This window comes from Rhinatrema bivittatum, chromosome 9 (assembly GCF_901001135.1).
Source record: "Rhinatrema bivittatum chromosome 9, aRhiBiv1.1, whole genome shotgun sequence".
Taxonomy (NCBI): Eukaryota; Metazoa; Chordata; class Amphibia; order Gymnophiona; family Rhinatrematidae; genus Rhinatrema; species Rhinatrema bivittatum.
The window spans coordinates 148,190,823-148,204,705 of NC_042623.1; positions in this window are offsets into that span (position 1 = coordinate 148,190,823).

A 13,883-nucleotide genomic window follows, 5' to 3' on the forward strand; every position below is an offset into this window, starting at 1 on the left:
TTACACAGCCCTAGAATTTGAAGTGCAATAAAGTATTGCGCACACTATTTTTGTCCACTTAAATATAAATGCGATCTTTTTTTTTTTTTCAAAAATAATAAAATTAGGAGCGAGAAAGAGCTACATTACTGTGTTGTAAACAAATACAATAATCGCAACAATCGCGTTAAAAAAAAGGTTGAAGACTATCTTCCAATAATGTATCCCAGAAAGTTACTGTTTTGGGTTCCAGAGGCTTTAGCTTGTGTATTTATTCTAAATACAGCGATTTAAGAAAAGGGATACATTTTAAAATCCATCTCCTCTCTTTCCTCCCTCCCCCGCCAAGACATTGTAATGATCAAGATTCCAGCTCTGGCGGCGCTCCCACCAGTACTGCCCGCATATACAGTTGGGAAGCAAAGTTCAGAACGAGAGCTTTCTTTTATTCTGTTTTTATTATTTTTCCAATAATTATAAAACAGTAACAGACAGAGAAGGACTAGAGGCAGAGACGGCAAATCTTTAATAGTGGCTGCGAACAGTACTTGCAGTGGAGAACTATTCTTTTTTGAGGACGGGTGACGGGGTTTGTTTCTTTGCTTTTTTCTTAGATCGTCTGCTTTATTATGGGGGGTGGGAGGAGAGTTCACAACATTTGTTTATTTACAGCTCTGCATATTTCCTACTTCTGTGCCTTCTACTGGTGAAAACTGGTCATTATTTATTTATTTATTTATATTCTTTTATATACCGAAGTATAGCTTAGTGCCTTCACCCCGGTTTACAGCGAAACAACAACATCATACAGAGAACGAGTTATACAACTTCATACAGAGAACGATTTATACAACTTCGTACAGAGAATTATTATTAAATTATTATTAAATTATTAGTCACATGCGTTGGAGGTACTTTTCTTTCATCATCTGCAATAAGCATGCACTAGAGTACACAACTGAATTCAAAGTATTTTTTGTTGTAAAGCCAGCAGCCAGATCTTCCAAGTTTGAAACATAAGCACCTTCTAATATGAACATCACCCGTTCATTGTAGATTTCTGGTGGCATTAAGAAGCTTCTGCATTCATTGGCTATAAGTCAGGTCCCTTCAATTAAGAAAATTAGGTTTGAAATGAAATTCCATTCAATCCTTTACACTCATTAAATGGCACCTGGCTCCAGTTGATAATTCTATACTTTTAGGTATTTATTAGTTCTAAAAATAATTAAAGCCCTGTCTTTTGGAGCTGAGATGTGTTAGCTGTTAAAAAAAATATATCCCAAGGGTCTTAGTTAATGTTACACAGACCCTATTTTTCAAATGGATTTTTCCCTTTCTGCAATTGTTCATTTCAACTTGATCAGCACTTTATCAAAAAATATCTCAGAGTGGTTACAGTGAACATACTTTGTGCATAGAATTCAAGATCTGCCCTTATCCCATCCACTCACCCATCCAACTCAACCCTACCCTAGAAAGCAAGAAGTGAAAACAATAAATAGAGAAAACCAAAAATGAATACATTTATAGCAAAGCTCATACAGTTAGAGCCTGTTGTTGTTGCCAGCTTGCCTAGCCCTCTGACCACTCTCAGGAGCTCTTTCATTTGGCTGTGGGCTACCTAAGCTGAAAGCCATAGAGGTAGGCACCTGGCCAATGGACAGATGAACAAAGGGAACTGCGCACTTAACCCAAAGCAGGGAACTTCCTGTCCTTTTGAAGAACATTCTAGGCTACTCCATGCAGACGGGATACTGGGTGGTGGCCAGTGACTGAACACTCCACTGAAGGACAAGTTGAAACCACTCGTATTGCACACACTGTTGGCCAACGGCAGGAGAAATGGTCGGAGGTTTAAGTTTGCTAAGTAAAGACCACTTTGCAGCCAGAAGCCTGACCCCAAAGCAGGCCATCTGCTGTCTTTGGGGGACTTTAGAGATGAGCCCAAAGTGCAAACATTCTTTTTTCTATACTAGCTCTGGCTAGAATAGAAAGAAGAAACCTTAACCAAACGTGCAGGTGCAATAATGTAAGGCCATCCTTGACGATGCACTCTTTCCTCAGGTGGATAAGGGATGAAGGTGGCGCCATCCTGAAAGATATCAGCTTGTCACATTTCTTATCAGGCCATCCTCAGCAGGACTCTCTGTTACTGCTCAGATATCCCAACTATGTTATTATTAACCTGATGCTAAAACAAATTCCTAGTTTCACTGCTCCTTGTTTGTTTTTTTTTTACATTTTCTTTCATTTTTAACATGCAATTGTGCAGTAACCACCACTCAGTCTGCACCGCTCAGCGGAGCACAGGATGCAGTTTTATTTTATCCTTTTAGTTTTCAATGGTGAATGCTTTTTTTTTTCTCTCCCTCTCTTTCCATGTCCACCTACTCATGTCCGTCCATCTCTCCAAAAGCTTTCTGCTGTCAGAGGAGTGACAGCCTCAGTAGGAGGTCCTGTGTATGCCCGGGCTTCCTGAGGCCCCCGGCACTATATTTAGATAGAAGAAGGGAAAACAGACAACACAAGCATTTCCTTTCGTATGCAAGGCTTCCCCACAAAGTGGTGCAGGCTCACATATTTCCTTGCCAGCTTCTGGTATTCACTGGAACCAGCCCCAGGACCCCGAGCACACACAGCCCACTTGTCAAAAAGAAAGAAACCACAAAAGGTGCACCTTTCTGGTCCGGGGCATCACAGGGCGGCCAGACTGTATGTAGCTTCTTTTTCAGAGAGCAACACAGACTTCTCGTTCACAGATTAAACATCTCTTAATTTGCCAGGGAGGACTGATTCTCCGTTAGTGCAGAAGGGATGGCAGTTTCCAGTGAGTACTTTGGGAGTAGATGCAGCTTTCTGTTTATGATATCCCAGAAGTAGGTCAGTCTTCCTACGCCACGCACAGGATGCTGCAGAGGGACTTAACATTGGTTAGGACCTCCTAGTCCCTTGCTGCGTATTGGGTCCGTGATTTTTATTCTAAGCACACAAGACGCAGTATAAGAACGTGAAGGCATGCTGTAGATTGAAAAACTGGTACACGGTTCAGACGGAGACACAGGAATTTGTTTTCCAACTAGCATGGGCTACCATAGTCTTAGCAGGATAGCATGGGCTGACAAGTATAGCACGCATTCCTTCTTGTAGCTGCTAAGAGCTGAGTATAATCTAGGATTTATTCTTCTAGTGAGACCTTAGGATGGCCCAGGGCCTGGACAAAGCAGCCACAGTGGGGCCTCAGTACATCAACATAGGCGGCTCTGCCCCCTAACTCACAGATACTTATAGTTCTGGGGCTGGTCAGTCACATCAGCATGGGTCCCCCTCCTTCCCAAGCATGAGCCCAGGGCAAAGGCCCCTATTGGCCCCTCCCCGGGCAGGACCCTTAAGAGACATCTCCAGGATCTTATAATTTTTTTGTTTGTTTTTCATTCTTTATTTGATGTTTTCCTTTCATTAAAAAAAAAAAAAAAAAAAAAAATCTTACAGGCTGCATGACTTGTCTTCCTTTTATTTCCTCAGTCACAGAACAGTGGATGTCAGAGTCCTTCTGTGGTTTCTTTCATGGGGTTGCCTTCCCCAATCTTCCAAGTCTGGCCCTGGTTGTTCACAGGTAGTGGCACGGGGTCTGTTTACCAATGAGAAATCAAAGCACTGCAGACTCCGCTTATGTTTCACCCTCGCATTGTGCTCCCATTCTTTTCAATTCTGGAATCTTTCGGGCTTTGTCTCAGCACAGTTGAAAAGCCAGGGGGCCTCTTCTTCAGGCAGCTGTGGGTCATGCATTTCTTGGCTACCTTATTAAAGATTTTATGTAAATATTTCCCCTTCTTTGTGCTTATTTCTGGGGGGGGGGGCTGTGGTGTCTAGTGTATCTATTCTGACCTCCCTAGGAGACTGCAGCAACAATTCTTCCATAGCATCATGTAGCATGTGCTACAATTCCCCAATGACAGAATATGTCCTGAAAATGCTTAAGTATTTGGTTCATCCCCCACTGTTCTTCATCTGTTTTGAGTTTTGGGGGTTTTTTTTATTATTGTTGTATGAACCAACATCTCTTCTCTGTTTTCTAGGGAAATTGTCCCCAGCATGAAGAGTAAGTCATACTGAGTCTGTTCCTGCAGCTTTATTTTCCATTGCTCTTCCGTCGTTACCTATTCCAGAATTTACTCCCATCCCTGTTGTTGTTTGCTTGCTGTCGGGCTGATTGAGTAATTGAGTAACTACCACAGATGGAGATGGATTTTGGAAATGTGTTTTCTGTTTCCCTCATTTCTTTTTACCTCCCAAAAATATAATTCCACGTGTTTTCCTATTTTTTTTCTTAGTATTCAAATACTCAAAGAAGCATTTTTTCCCCCCCCAAAAGAAACCAGTGTAGTGCTGCTTAGCTTTCTCTCTTCTCACAGTTTCATTTGGTCCTGACAGCAGCAATTTCTCCTAAAGCAAGAGTTGTTTCTCCTTAGGGTCTCTGGTTTCTGTACCCCAGTGATAGCAAGCCTAAGGCTCAGGGCCTATATGTGGGATTTTCAGGGTCCCCCAACGTGCTTCTTGCACCTGGCAGAATTTTTAAAGCACGGCAGAAGGTAATGGGAATACATTTCACATGATCAGATTACCAAACACTGGTATTTTAATATGGCCCTCTGAGGCTTGGCTCCATGATGAGAACTATGTGTCACAGATGTACTCAAAGCAATGTTTAAGGAAGAATATTGGAGCTCAGGAGCCTTAAACAGCCAGGATTAAGATAACGATGAAAACAGAATTTAATAACTGTTACAAATTACAGCAAATGCAATTATTGGGAGATTCTTCTCTGGAATACTAATAAGCACCATCCTCAAAGCAGTAGTTCTTCTTGCTGGGCTTACTGAGCCTGCAGATAAGGACTGCAGGGTCCCAGGTGTACAGTGACATGAATGACAGCACTCATGTTGTTCAGTTTGGGTCTATTAGGGGCTAAAATGATAGGGGAACGGGCTGGTGCTGGGAGCAGGGCCAGATTTTGCGGTGGGTGAGCTGAGTGGTTGCCTGGGTCGCCATGAGCTGGGTGGGTGCCCTGGGCATCGTCAGCATCACCCATCCCATGGCAGCATAGCCACAGTGAATCCCATCCCGCCGCAGCCGGAGAGAGGTCTGGTGGCCACGGCAGACATCATCCCACTGCAGCCAAAGAGAGGCCCAAGGGGAGAGGCGCCATTAGTTGGGGGAGAGGCGCTTTTCACCCAGGGCATCGTTTGCCTCAAATCAAGCCCTGCCTGGGGGGGGTAAAGGATGTGATTGCCTGTCTGGAGGGGATGATGGTACCTGGGCATTTTGTAGAAGTGGTGCACTCAAGCCGGGGGAGGGAGGCAGGGGGAGAACTTATGCTGCTGCTGTGTCAGCCCCTGCTAACTAAAAAGCATCACTGAAGGTGCCTTTTGAAGGAGCCACAGAGAGAATGCCATCTGGATAGTTGAGTACCAAAGATGGAAGTATTCAAAGAGGAAAATAAAGAATAATTGTAGGAGAGCAATAGAAAAATATAATTCTAAACTATCATAATAACCTTTCCAGAATGCACCGATGTCCTGCGATAGGGCAGCGTGAGGCAAGATGACACTGCTGCTGCTGCTGCCCATGTTGTACCCATTCTGTGGTGGGGCAGTGTGTGAGGGAAGATGACACTGCTGCTGCCCATGTTGTACCCATTCTGTGGTGGGGCAGTGTGTGAGGGAAGCTGACACTGCTGCTGCTGGCCATGTTGTACCCATTCTGTGGTGGGGCAGTGTGTGAGGGAAGCTGACACTGCTGCTGCCCATGTTGTACCCGTTCTGTGTTGAGGCAGTGTGTGAGGGAAGATGACACTGTTGCTGCCCTTGTTGTACCCATTCTGTGGTGGGGCAGTGTGTGAGGGAAGATGACACTGCTGCTGCTGCCGCCAATGTTGTACCCGTTCTGTGGTGGGGCAGTGTGTGAGGGAAGATGACATTGCTGCTGCCTATGTTGTACCCATTCTGTGATGGGGCAATGTGTTAGGGAAGATGTCACTGCTGCTGCCCATGTTGTACCTGTTCGGTGGTGGGACAGTGTGTGAGGGAAGATGACACTGCTGCCGCCCATGTTGTACCCGTTCTGTGGTGGGGCAGTGTGTGAGGGAAGATGACATTGCTGCTGCCCATGTTGTACCCATTCTGTGATGGGGCAATGTGTGAGGGAAGATGTCACTGCTGCTGCCCATGTTGTACCTGTTCGGTGGTGGGACAGTGTGTGAGGGAAGATGTCACTGCTGCTGCCCATGTTGTACCTGTTCGGTGGTGGGACAGTGTGTGAGGGAAGATGACACTGCTGCTGCCCATGTTGTACCTGTTCGGTGGTGGGGTAGAGCCACGTGGTAAGCATAAACAGAGGAATAGAGGACTTCCTGTTTCAGTGCATTAGTCTGTCACCTTTTAGGAGAACAATAGAAAATAAAATTTGATGGAAAATACAAATGGCAGCCAAATAAAAGTCATTCATTCTTGCACTTTGGAGTACATTTTAAAAAACAGCTCTCACGTGTACTTTTGTTCGAGCAACAGGCGCGAACAAAAGTACGCCGGATTTTAAAAAGATACACGTGTAGCCGAGCGTATCTTATTAAATCCGGGGTCGGCGCACGCAAGGGGGTGCACATTTGTGCAACTTGCGCGCGCCGAGCTCTGCGCGCGCTGCCCGTTCCCTCCACCCCCCCCCCACCTTGCCCTCCCTAACCCACCCCCCCGGCCCTATCTAAACCCCCCCTACCTTTATCGCACAAGTTACGCCTGCTTGAAGCAGGTGTAATTCGCCCGCGCCGATGGCCCGCTGCCGCGGGCCATCGGCGCGGGCGTGACCGAGGCCTCCGGACCCAGGGGCTGGTTCGGAGGCCTCGGTCACGTCCCCCGGAACACCCCCAGGCCGGCACCACACCCCCCTGAACGCCCCCCCTGGAACGCCCTGAACGTCGCGTACAAGCCCCGGGACTTACGCGCGTCCCGGGGCTTGTACGCGCCACCGCGCCTATGCAAAATAGGCTCGCACTCATGGGGGGTGGGGGTTTAAGGGTTGCGCGCTTAACTTAAGCATGTAACCCTTTTAAAATCCGGCCTTTTGTGTTTTACTTGGAGAAAGGAAGTTAACACATCATTAAAGCAATATTAAAACCAGTAATTCTAAAGTCTTGCAATCTCTGCCTGCTCAGTATCCCATCACATGAACAAGGAGAATCCTGTCCATCAGTGCTCTGGCTTGGCTGTTTGGTGAATATATTTAGATAAAAAAGAATCATTCAGTAAATAATTTGTGCAATCCTGCTGTAACCCATGGCCAGCTCCCACCTTCCCAGCTCCCACCTTCCAGGATTGGCCACTGTTGGAAATAGGATACTTGGCTTGATGAACCCTTGCTTTGACCCTTTATGGCATATCTTATGTTCTTAGGATGTCAGCTATGAAATCAAACTGACCTTTTCTATATACTGTAAACTAAAACATTTAGAATGGGAAATGTTATATATATATATATATATATATATATGCTAGTCAGTCCTTCTTTTTGTCTGACTTTTTCACATTTGTAAATTAAACACTTATAAGAACATAAGGCTTGATACTGGGTCAGACCAAGGATCCATCAAGCCCAGTAACCAGGTCACAAGTACCTGCAGGATCCCAAAGGGTAGATAGATTCCAAGCTGCTTATCCCAAGAATAAGCAGTGGATTTCTGCAACTCTTCCTTAATAACTGCTAATGGACTTTTCATCCAGGAACGTGTCCAAACCTTTTTTAAATGCTGCTATAATGATAGCTTTCACCATGTCCTCTGGCAACAAATTTGAGAGCTTAATTATACATTAAGGGCTGGATTTTCAAAGCTCTACATACGTAAATCCAGTGTATTTACGCTTGTAGACAGGGTTACACACGCCAGGCCTATTTTATAAAGGCCTTTCGACGCACATAAAGCCCCGGGACGCGTCTAAGTCCTGGGGCTTCAAAAAAGGGGTGGTCCAGGGACAGGGCAGTGCCAGAGACCTCCGGCACAGCAGCCATTTGCCACTGTATTGGAGGATTGCATGCCAGCAGGCTGCCGGCGAATGCAAAAGGTAAGATAGAGGTCGGGGGGGTTAGAATAGGGCTAGGGGGTGGGAAGGTTAGGGGAAGGGGTGAGAAGGGCAGAGTAGGGGGAAGGGAACATGTGAAGGCCGTGGGCGTCGGCGCACGCAAGGTGCACAATTGTGCACCCCCTTGTGTGCACCGACCCCCGATTTTATAACATGCGTGCACCAGCACGAGCATGTTATAAAATCGGGCGTCCATGTGTGCGCACCGGGTAGCGCTCACACATGTATGCCCGTGCGCTTCTTTTAAAATCTACCACTAAGTAAAAAAATATTTTCTCTTATTAGTTTTAAATGTATTACCCAGTAACTTCATTGTGTGTCCCCTGGTCTTTGTACTTTTCAAAACAGTAACAAGTGATTAACGTTTACTTGTTCCATTTCACTCATTATTTTATAGACCTCTATCATATCTCCTCTCAGACGTCTCTTCTCCAAGCTGAAGAGTCCTAATCTCTTTAGCATTTCTTCATAGGGGAATTGTTCCATCCCCTTTATCATCTTGGTCGCCCTTCTCTTTACCTTTTCTAATTCTGCTATATCTTTTTTGAGATGTGGTGACCAGAACTGCACACAGTACTCAACATGAGGTCGCACCATGGAGTGATACAGAGGCATTATGCTTTTCTCTGTTTTATTATCCATTCTTTTCCTGATAATCCCTAGCATTCTATTTGCTTTCTTGGCTGCTGCTGCACACTGAGCAGAAGATTTCAATGTATTTTCAATGATGACACCTAGATCCTTTTCCTGAGCGGTGACTCCTATTGTGGAACCTTGCATTTGTAGCTATAATTTGGGTTTCTCTTCCCTAAGTGCATCACTTTGTCTACATTAAATTTCATTTGCCATTTGCATGCCAAGTCTCCCAGTTTTGCAATGCCCTCTTGCAATTTCTTACAATTCTCTTGTGATTTGACAACTCTGAATAATTTTGTGTCATCGGCAAATTTGATCACCTCACTTGTTGTTCTCCTTTCCAAGTAATTTATAAATATATTACGTTGTTATATGTTGGTTGTTATGTGTTATTTATTAGGTGTTACTGTTTTTGCATATGGTTATGCCTTACCTGTCTATGAAAACCTCTGCGTGATGTCACTTGAAGTGCATTCTTTATGTACTCAAAATAATGACTGTTAAGTTTGAAAACCCAATAAAAAGTTATATAAAAAAAAAAAAAAGCATCAATCCCAGAACAGATCCCTGGGGCACTTCACTATTCACCTTTTTCCATCGAGAAAATATACCATTTAGCCCTACTCTCTGTTTTCTATCTTTTAACCAGTTGGCAATCCACAATAATGCCACCTATCCCATGACTTTCTAATTTCCTAAGAAGTCTCTCATGAGGGACGTTGTCAAATGATTTTTGGAAATCTAGATATTTATTTATTTATTTAAAAACTTCTATACCGTCACTAAGTTGTATACCATCGCAACGGTTTACAAATAGGCACATAGACTAAGGTAAGTAAATGTAGGATATCGTACATTCTAACAGGTGCCAATAAAGTTTGGTTACAATTTCATAAATAAAATCATTATTTGAGTAATGTTGGTCAAGTCCAGGTGTATTATTGAGTTACTATCGCTTTGAAATATTACTTCTTAAATGTAGGATTGAATAAATTCATTCTCATCTGCATTACCCTGTACTTTCATTCTCTACCCTCCACACTCTTTAGTGAAGGCTTTTTTAAAGAGCCATGTTTTTAGATTTTTCTTAAAAGTTTTGAGATTATTCTGTAATCTGAGTTCGGGGGGCATCGTGTTCCATAGTATGGGCCCAGCCGATGATAAAGCCCTTTCTCTCACTTGGGTTAATTTTGCTGACTTTACTGAAGGGATTGTTAGTAGTGTTTTGTTTGCTGAGCGGAGGTTTCTTTGTGGAACGTGTACTCGTAAGGCTGTGTTTAGCCAGTCTGCTTCTTTATCATATATTAGTTTGTGTATGGTGCATAAGGCTTTGTATTTTATCCTGTATTCGATAGGTAACCAATGTAAGTCTGCTAGTTTCGGTTATATGGTCCCTCCTCTTTTTTCCCGTTAGTATTCTGGCTGCAGTATTTTGAAGTATCTGGAGTGGTCTTATCGATGTGCTTGGGAGTCCTAGTAAGAGTGCGTTGCAGTAGTCAGTGCTGGAAAAGATAAGTGCTTGCAATACTGTTCTGAAGTGGGCAGGCTCAATTTTATCCATGTGTTTATGCCTTCAAAAAAATGTAGCAAATTTGTGAGGCAAGCCTTCTCTTGGCTAAATCCATGTTGACTTTGTCCCATTAAACTATGCTTATCTATATGTTCAGCAGTTTTATTCTTTATGATAGTTTCTACCATTTTGCCTGGCTCACTCGTCAGACTCACTGGTCTGTAATTTCCTGGATCACCCCTTGATCCCTTCTAAAACTTGACATTTCATTGACAATCTTCCAGTCTTCAGGTACCATAGATGATGTTATTGATAGCTTCCAAATTTCCAATAGCAGGTCCGTAATTTCATTTCTCAGCCTGGACATGTTTAGCAATCTACACACCCTGTGCACTAAAGGCTTTACAATCACCTGATACAACCATGATGTAGCCACTTACACATTGGGGCTTTATAATAATCTAATCCAGTGATTATCAACTGGTGTGTCACGGGCTTCCTGGTCTCCCACTGGCCTGGCTTCTTCTCTCCTCTTCCTTTCACCCTAGCGAGATGCAGATAATTCTTCCACTAATGCTGCTGCACATTCTAGTCAGCACATTCAAGTCCGGGCGGGAACGGCAGCAGCAGTAGTGGAAGCTGACAATGGCAACATGGCCTTTTCTTCTTCTAGCCCACACAGCCCAGAAAAGGAAGTGGAATGCGTGGGAAGAAGAAAGGGCCATGCTGCATTCAAATGTATCAGCAGCATCGGGCTGGAGCAGCTGTCAGCGATTGCAATAGGAACAGCGCAGGCAAAGCAACAGTTGCCCCCCCCCCCCCCCCCCGCCGTGGACTTGCCAGCTCTTCCCCACACCCATGCGATACCTGCGGGACAAACGTGGAGCCCCACAGCCCATGCCTCCTACGCCATGCAGGGCAATATGGGGAATTGGATTTGCTCCCACAGGCAGAGGCGAGTGCTACAGACCCTAGCACTGCTGGCCATCGTGATCGACTTCATATATGGCGCGATGGTGATCTGTGACCTGCAGAACCAGCTGAAGAAAGCCGAGGAGATTGCACTCAAGTTGTAAGTGGTATATGTGTGCAAGTCTCGATTAGAAAAACCATTGCAAAAGGAAAGACTTGAAAATAAGTAAGTAAAAGAATATTTTTTTTGTCTATAAACCAAAGCACAAGAAACACTAACTAATGGAAGGCAAGACTCCAGTAATAGGTACAGTGCACTAAATGTACAGCCTCAAATGGTGAAGAATCAACATGAAGATCTCAAGAAACAATACTTGGAACAAGAAGAGGCAAAACAACGTCAGCCCCCATGGCCAATGGGACTCTTCTTTCTTGGGTTGTAGGGGCTGGAGAAGGAGGCTGCTGCAGCTGCTATGTGTGCTCTAGGGGGAGTGAGTGAGTGAGAGAGAGTGAGTCAGCATGTTGTAGGTGAAAGAGAGCATATGCGTGATTGAGTGTGAGTGTGTAAGAGAGAGCATGTGTGTGACTGAGAGTGTATAAGTATATGAGAGAGAGAGCATTTGTGTGATTGAAAGCATGTATATAAGTAAGAGAGAGAAGGCATGTGTGAGAGAGACTGGGCAGGGAAGTGATGTGTGTGGGTAAAAGAGACTGGTCAGGAAGGTGGCTGGCGTATGTGATAGAGACAAGACTGGTCAGGGAGGTGACTGGTATGTGTGTGTGTAAGGGAAGGGAGGTGATAATGTGTGTGAGAGAGAGACTGGTCAAGCAGGTGATTGGTGTGTGTGTGTGTGTGTGTGTGTGTGTGTGAGAGAGAGAGAGACTGGTCAGAAAGGTGACTATGTGTGAGAGAGGTTGGAGATTGGTGTGTGTGAGAGACAGAAACTGGGTATGAGAGTGCGTGTGTGCATGTGTGAGTTTGGTTGTAGGCCCTAAGGAAGAGGACTGTGAGGACAGAGGTTCAGCAGCTACTGCTGGTGTGTGCTACTGGCCTGCAAGGGAGAGAAGAAGGAGAGTTGCTGGAGAGGGAAGATAACAGTGGCTTTTTAAGTTTATTTTTCTTGATTGACTGCTATTTTAATTATTGAGTATTATGTAATGTGTCTACTGCTTTGAAGTATTTTATTGGTGTTTGGAGAATTTTTATGTGTTTTTAATTGTTGGATATTATTGTGTTCGTCAACTGTTTTGAAACATTTATTCTATTTATTAGTATATTTTACAATTATTATTTTATATTACTTGAGGAATGTTTAAGTAGAAATGTGCAGACCAAATCTGAACTGAAAACAGTAAGAAGCCATACTCTGTATACAGTGTAACAATGGAAAATTAAAAACATTAACTTTATGATCACTTTATTCTGTATTTGTCTGTATTCTGCATGTGTGACTGAAGTGAGGTATTCTGCAAGCTTTTACTTTCTATAGCAGCTTGGCTTGTTCTGTTTTCCTAATAGGAGGTATATTAGTGTCTAGGGCCTAGTTTGAAATTTGTAGTGTTGCCATTTCATAGGTTGGGTTGTTACTGTTTAAATGTGTTCCATAATGCAGGTGTAACTTTGTGCAGATTAGTTTCTGTGCATTATTGCAGATCCTGGGACTGTGTTAGGTGCTATATTTCACTTTCCATTTCTCCAGTTTTGCACTGCATGCAGAGTGCCTTTTTTTGGGTTTTCGTTCCAGTTTCTGTCTTCATATTTGTAATTTGAGGTCTTTCTGTTCTTGATGAAGGTTACTTCTATGTATGTGACTAAGGTGAGGTATTTTACTAGCATGCAGGCATTTGTATCACCTATTTGTTGTGTTTTCTGACTAGGGCATGCATTGGTGGTAAATTGCTGTCTTTTCATAAAAAGGGCTATTGCGCCTGGTAGTGTTGCTGCTACTGAGATGACACCAGAAATATATTTTTTTGTGCGGTGAGTTGTGCGGGCAATGTCCTAGTTCTGCTCTGCACCCATTGCTGGGGGGGGGGTCCGGGTTCCTGTGGTTGCAGAGTATATGTTTACATTTAGCCCCATGACAATCATGTGTTCAGTGTGTTACACATGTGAGAACCATCTGTCAGGTGTGCCCCGACAGATAAAAGGTTGAGAACCACTGATCTAATCCTATAGGCTCATTCAGTGTTTCCCCGCCAACAGAATGTCCTCCCTGTTCCCTCCCCCCACACACAACCACAGAAAGTGCCTGACTTACCAAGGCTTTTCCCCTCAGTCTGTGTCTATGAAACTAGAAGCTTAATAAATTAGGTCCTTAAAGCACCTGATTCTCTGAGGGTTTCCCCACAAGCACAAGATGAGAGAAGGCCCTGACTGATTTACAGCTTTGCTATATCTTTAAAGGAGAGATTTATTTTTTTACTGTTTGTAGGCACTGTGGGCCAGATGTGCTACAGGGCTTGTCCCATTGTAGCTATGGGAAGCATGCTCAGAATATTTGGCCCTCTGAGAGGCCTGCTGAGTCAGGGATTTTCCCATTCTCTCCATGTGGCACAAATCCACATTGTATAGCAATGCTTCTCAACCCAGTCCTTGGGGCACAAGCTAGCCAATCAGGTTTTCAGGATATCACCAATGAGTGAGCATGAGATAGGTATGCGTGCAATGGAAGTAGCACATGCAAATCTATCTCATGCATAGTTATTGTGGA